The following is a 6,000-nucleotide window of genomic DNA, read 5'->3' on the forward strand; positions in this document are numbered from 1 at the left end:
ACATTTTTCCACCATTTCTCCTGTTCTGATGACAAAAAAAAAAAAGTATGTTTCTGTGCTTGTCGTATTTGTTTTTTTGTCTGCTAAAACACAGGCAGAAAAAGATTGTAGATAACTTTGAAGAAAATGGTGTACAGAACATCTACTGCAATCAGCTTTTAGGCTAAGAAAACAAATTTTTATTGGTCCAGTAGTAACGAAAATAATTAAGGTGATTAAATTATGTTGTCTACCCTGTATGTACCGAAATAATAATAGGTTCACCTCAGTTTTGTGACATAAAAAAGCGCTTTATCTAATATTTTCGATTTTATTCAGCACAACCTTGAATTGAATTTTAAATTGTTAATAATATTGATAACAACTTTCTTATTACAAACACTGAAACTCTAATGTGAAATAAATACAGGCTCACTTATATTTTTACAATAAAAATTCAATTAAAGTTCAAAAAAATAACAAAAAATGTATTACAATAATGTTAAACTTCATATTTTATCGACCCTCCTTTGTTTTTAATTATTTCAAATATTCTACGCAGCATTGAATCTATTAATTTATGAAATATCGACAAATCAGTTTATGCCCGCGCCTCTTTGACGCCATTTTTTAATTCCGTGAAATTGAGATATTGTTTTCCATTGGCATACACTTTTCTTGCTAAAATTTCCCATAGATTCTCTATTGACCTCGACATTCACCGTTTGAAGCCAGTTTTTAACAATTTTCGCACGGTGAATAGGAGGCATTATCATGTTGGAATGTTAAATCCAGCAATTCCGTCGCCATATTGGTCAAACACATATTCCAATAGTTCTTTGTATATTTTGGCATTCGCCTTCGGCGGAAACCACATTACCGGAATTGTCCCATCATATCCGAACGCAGCCCAAATCATGACACAGCCTCCCCCATGATTTCTGCTCGTTTTAACTTCCTTTGGATCACGTAGATCGTGCCAGTAGTACTGAAACCCGCTTGGGCCGTCCAAATTAAACTTTTTCCCGTCAGAAAAAATTGCTGCCTTCCATTTTTTAGTGTTTCTGTGCAAATTTTAACCTTTCGTCTTTGTGGAACTTTGTTAGCACAGGCTTTTTAGCTCGTTTTGTGTAATAGTGTTGCACTTGTAAAACAATATCTCAGTGTCAAGGAATTAAAAAATGGCGTCAAAGAGGCGTGGGCGCAAATTGATTTGGAGGTAATTCATAAATTAATAGATTTAATACTGCATAGAATATTTGAAATAATTAGAAACAAAGGAGTTTAACAAATTTACCAAGTATTATGTTTAACATTATTGTAATACGTTTTTTGTTACCTTTTTCAGATTTGTGGAATTGTTATTTTGAAAATAAAAGTGAACCTATATTTGTTATTGATATTATTAAAAATGATAAAATTCAATTCAGTAATGTATTCTCTAAAATCGAAAATATTAGATAAAACGCTCTTTTGTCACAAAACTGAGAAGAACCTATTATCATTTCGGCCACGTTTCGGGACACACGAAGTGTTCCAACGGTGGTTTTCTGTTTCTTGAATAGATCATCAAGATCGCTTTACATCAACAAGAGTACGAGGATTGTTCTTGTAGGCAGTCCCTTTCAGGTAATCCCACAAGAAAGAAGGTCAGGGTAGTATCACACTCTCTTTTTTTACTGTTCTCTATTCCACCACAATAAATTACCAACTTTTGTTACATACTGTATAATATCTTCTTATATTGGATATATACGAAATGTTGCGCTAGTCTGTCAAATATTTGAAAGCTTTTAAGATATAAAATGCTAAGAAAACTATAAGAGTAAGTACTTACATTCATATTCCAGAATTCGAAATAAAAGTAAATTACTTTCAAAAAGTATTTATTAATTTCTAAAATTCATTTCCTAGAATAAAACCATTCTTTATCTATACATTTAGAAACGTACACTCGCAAAAGTCACCGATTATAATTCTTTTACAAAAGAAAACAGTATCTAAAGAAATGTGGTTGTGGAATAGCCTTTATATGCTTGAACAAAAAAATCAGCTTTAACGTGAAAGTAATCGGTCGCTGGTTTAATATCGAAAACCGCACTCCGATCATCGTATACCCATTCTAAGGCAAAAAGGAGATACAAGAAACGCGCAATAGCTACGAACGTTTTAATACCGTTGTCCTCGATAATCAATAATCTTAGTGTCATTAGTAAACAATTAATTTCTCCACTCGCCCGAGTCTGGCAACTTTCCCGCCAAGAAGTCGTGCATACTCCGTGTGGCAGTTCGTGGCACGAGTACGACGCGTAACGGTTGAAACGTCGATGCGCACGTAGCAAAAAACGGGCGGTGAAAGGAGAGGAAGACGAAGGAAAACAAGGCGAAGGAAGAGAACGGTTAACGTAGCGGCAGCGCCGTCGGTGGTGGATGCGGTGGAGGATGGAATAGTGGTGGGTCGTAGAAGTGGTGGAAGCAGCGTAAAGCTGTGGGTGGGACGGCCGAGGGGGGGAACAGCGGTAACGGGAGAACGGGGCACGGGGGTGTAGTAGCTCCGCCGCACTCGTACGTGGTACGAAAAACACGCGTCCGATAGAGTTGCGTACAGGCCCGTAGAGATTCCTTTTTAAATTGCCCTTGTGCATCTGGTCGCGTTTTCTCTATCTCTCTCTCTCCTCTTCGTATTTTGTTCTCTACGTCTTTTCTTTCCTCTCCCCCCTCGCCCTTGTCCTCGTCGTTCCCTCTCTCTGTCTTTCCTTGTTTTCGTCTGTTCCCGTTCGTTCGCATCTTCCCCCTTTTTCCTCGTGCCCTCTGTCGAGCTTTCGAACGTATTTACTTTTTTCCGCTTAGTTACTCGATTTCTTTTTTGTGTATGTGTTCAAATATCGCTCGCACTTCCCCTCCCCTCTCCCTCTCTCTGCACGCACACACACACACACGCTCTTTCTTCCTCCTTCTCCCCCCTCCCTCTTTCTCTCTCTCTCTCTCTCTCCTGCTTGAGAATCAGGGGCAGGTCTGTGGTTCGATCTTTTCCGTTCTCAACGTCATCGATCTCTGTACGCATGGAAATACTCACAGTTTCGATCCGCCAGGGGGAAAAAACCGATACAGACGCAGAAAGGAAGAAAGAGGTTGTCTCGTGTGTCCTCGTCGTGATCGTCTCGAGAACCGAGTACGCACGCTCGTTCACAGGGACAGAGAGAAACGAGACGCGTCAGGACGTTCTAGGGACAATCGTCGGCGACGTTATTATTATTAACGTTCCTTTAGAGACGAAGCACAGTGAGAAACAGAGAGAGGGCGAGAGAAAGGGCGAGTTGGTGGGAAGGGGAAAAGAAGAGAGAGAAAGTGGGAGACAGATAGAGGAAGAGAGAACTTACAGGTAGAGCGCGTCTAAGTCGCAGCATAGTACAGTATAGAGGCTTAAAGGGCACGATACTGGTACGCTTCCCGGCGGACGTCCGAGCGCGAAGCTAATTGCTGCTGGGACTTGTAACCGTTCTCGAAACGGCAAAAAGTGAACGAACCAGAGAACCCATCGTGGAAAAGAAGAAGGGAAGAAGAGGCGGAAAAAGGGAGTTAAAGGAAATCTAGTGAAGTGTGCTTCTCGAGTCGCGTGCTTGGTTCGCTGCGAGTCATTCGATATCCCCGAAGGAAAATTGGAAGAAAAAGGAATACCGGCGAGCTTGTTTAGTGCGCAGTGTTAGCGAAACAATTCGAGAAAAAAGAACATTTCTACGAATGTTCAATTCTCTTCTAACCTTTTCTCGTTCTCTTCCCTTCTTTCGCGCGGGACTGGCAATCGTCGTCGGAATGTCGAAGCGTCGGGTGTAAAAGATTGTCCGCGTCTCTCTTGTCATCGATGCGAACACTCCTGTGGTCTGTTTCTCGTTACCCTGACCACGGTCGTTGCCGCCACCACGTATCCCTATGAAAAATCTCGAAATTGCGAGAATAATATAATCGTGTTTCCGTTGGTCGTTCACAGGACGCGTGGGCGTTTCACGTTAGCTGGATCGTCGGTAAATTATGCTTGCACGTAAAGGATAGCGGAGGGGATAGACGAGAAGAGTGGAGAGATCAAGTGTCACTGAGACTAGAATTCGGTCGTGTGTTGTGAAAAAAGGTGGGTGCCTCTTGAAAACTGCGGAAAACCGAGCCGGTTCATTATTCTCGTTATTGCACCTATCGTCGGTCACGTTTTACCGTGTTGTTTTACCAACGTCCAAACTGACACGACAGAGAGCAGCAGCCTGGAATTGCTACAAAGCAGCAACGACATCATAGAGTGCCTCGTCGCATTGTAAAACTTCCTGCATAAATCAGCCGGTAAGATCATTCAAGTTTCAACTCCTGATTGCATTCACGCGTGTAATACCATCGGATAAACGAAAGTAATTCGGTCTGGTAATATCCGATCTTCGTTATCCACCGTTCGAACGTGATTGTTGACACGTCTAAGAAACATGGCCGTTGCAAGAATATTTTTAATTTTCTTCGAAACGATTTCAATATAAATCGTGACGAAGGAAATTTGAAGAAGTTTATTAAATCCAGTCTGCCGTCGTTTATAGAATTGTTTGTATTTGTAACTCGGACGTGTGCAAAACACATTGCTGACAACAGTTACGACAGAAAATACGGCGTTTCTTTTAATCATTTATTACAAATTAAATAGGATCCATATTTAATAACGATTTGAAGATTTGAAACGTTTCTAACGTAATTTGCGATGATCTATTATTATCTTCCACCGTTTCAGGCTTCTTGAAACATTCATTTCCACAGTTTCTATCTAAACGCTTTTTTTGAGGTTAACTATCGTCTCGTCGCAATTGTATCCTTTCATTTATTTTTCAATTTCTTAACTATAACAGGTTTCCCTTCAGAAATCTAATTCAAGTAAACTTATTATTGTTCTGTAATCTGTGCGTTACTGTAATATCTACAGCTTTAAAATTCCTTTTTTGCTAAGTGTATAGTTCAATATTCGGAATAACTCGCACTACCGTCGCTGAAATAATTACGCAACTGACATGTCACCGGACCCGTTTAGATATGTTTATGTCGTACAATATTTCATGTATCTCGCGATATCCATCACGTTCTAATATTTTTATGAAAAATAGCTTCATTTCTATCAAACAATTAATTCTTAAATAAATGTAAAAGAAAACTGTTTCCGAGGTGTAAACAAAATCTACCGAAGGTCGTAGCGAGTTTTGATACTGTTTCCCAAACGTTCAGTCGTTTCGCACGGCTCTCTAAGACGCGGCAATTTTATTTTATAAACACCAGAAAGAGGAGGTCGTTCGAGTGCTTCCCTTTTTACTATGCAAGTCGTTCTGTGATCATGCAGAATAATACTCTTTTATCTGTGAGAGAGCAGTAGCGAGCTAAAACTGTATATTTGCCCGATAAGCCTCTGCTGTTCTATGTAGATCAATATATTCCTTTCAAGGGAGTCGCGGTGTTCGTTAAAGCTTGTTATCTGTTGATTGTTATCTGTCGTATTTACTTAGAGCCATTGCAATACAGCAGACAGAGATTGAGTTCAAATTATTGCCTCGCTATTACGTATTTTTCATATTTATAATAATACTTCTGGCGTTTACATTGACAACGTATACGCTACCAAAAGTGCGATGAAATTCAATTCGTTCCAATTAAATCTCATTTGAAGTCGATCAGTTTTCAATTCTGTTTATCAAATTTAAAGTTTTGCATCGAGCTTGATAGAGTGAAATTTATCATTCTCTATAGTTACTTTCACCTTTACCGTATTTTATCGAATGCGATTAAACTTTTGAAGGCTAGTGTACATATAAGCCGTTCACAGGCCGAATTAATCTCCGCTTTAAAAATTTTTTAAAATTTCAGCGCCGAAGCACTTGATCGATGCTTATATTTTTATATTTAAAATAAATTTCCTTAATAATCAAGCTCAACACCGCCAAGTAACAAAAATTTTTATAGTCGCTCTATCGTAAATAATTTATTTCAGAAGCCAATGTGATTTAA

At 39.2% G+C, this 6,000-nt stretch overlaps 2 protein-coding genes across 3 annotated transcripts in view; both read left to right on the plus strand.

Annotated features, from left to right (window-relative positions):
• LOC108579107 (neurocalcin homolog) overlaps positions 1-6,000 on the plus strand; it is a 231,638-nt gene that overhangs the window by 124,939 nt on the left and 100,699 nt on the right. The window lies entirely within an intron of this gene.
• LOC108579108 (neuronal calcium sensor 2) overlaps positions 1-6,000 on the plus strand; it is a 208,082-nt gene that overhangs the window by 124,358 nt on the left and 77,724 nt on the right. Inside the window, exon 1 of one of the 2 annotated variants that reach the window (XM_017942553.1) lies at positions 4,225-4,308. The exons of the other annotated variant lie outside the window; for it this stretch is intronic. The gene's annotated coding sequence lies outside the window, so the exon portion shown is untranslated. Of the gene's footprint in view, positions 1-4,224; positions 4,309-6,000 lie in introns of those variants that run through there. 2 annotated transcript variants of the gene reach the window in all.

The sequence above is a fragment of the Habropoda laboriosa genome, unplaced genomic scaffold (assembly GCF_001263275.1).
Source record: "Habropoda laboriosa isolate 0110345459 unplaced genomic scaffold, ASM126327v1 scaffold42, whole genome shotgun sequence".
NCBI lineage: Eukaryota > Metazoa > Arthropoda > Insecta > Hymenoptera > Apidae > Habropoda > Habropoda laboriosa.